The sequence below is a fragment of the Stenella coeruleoalba genome (assembly GCF_951394435.1).
Source record: "Stenella coeruleoalba genome assembly, chromosome: 4".
Lineage (NCBI taxonomy): Eukaryota > Metazoa > Chordata > Mammalia > Artiodactyla > Delphinidae > Stenella > Stenella coeruleoalba.
Window position 1 is genome coordinate 143,375,602 of NC_137149.1, and position 265 is coordinate 143,375,866.

The window sequence follows — 265 nt, forward strand, 5'->3', positions numbered from 1 at the left end:
GAAAGACCACAAACTTCTTCGCCTGCAATGGAAAGCAAACACTGGCTTAGTATACTCTGGTCCAGGAGAACTTCTTGAGTAATTACTTATTGTAGAATGAGATTTACTAAGACTTTTTAAAGATACTTCTGTGCACCTGGAACAATACACTTGGCACTAGCAGAAATGGAGGGTGCTCTCGTTTTTTGAAATTTGACATCAGTATTGGTGTAATTGAACTTAGACTTTGCTGTGTAGACTGGAGGAGAACATGGGAGTCTGAATG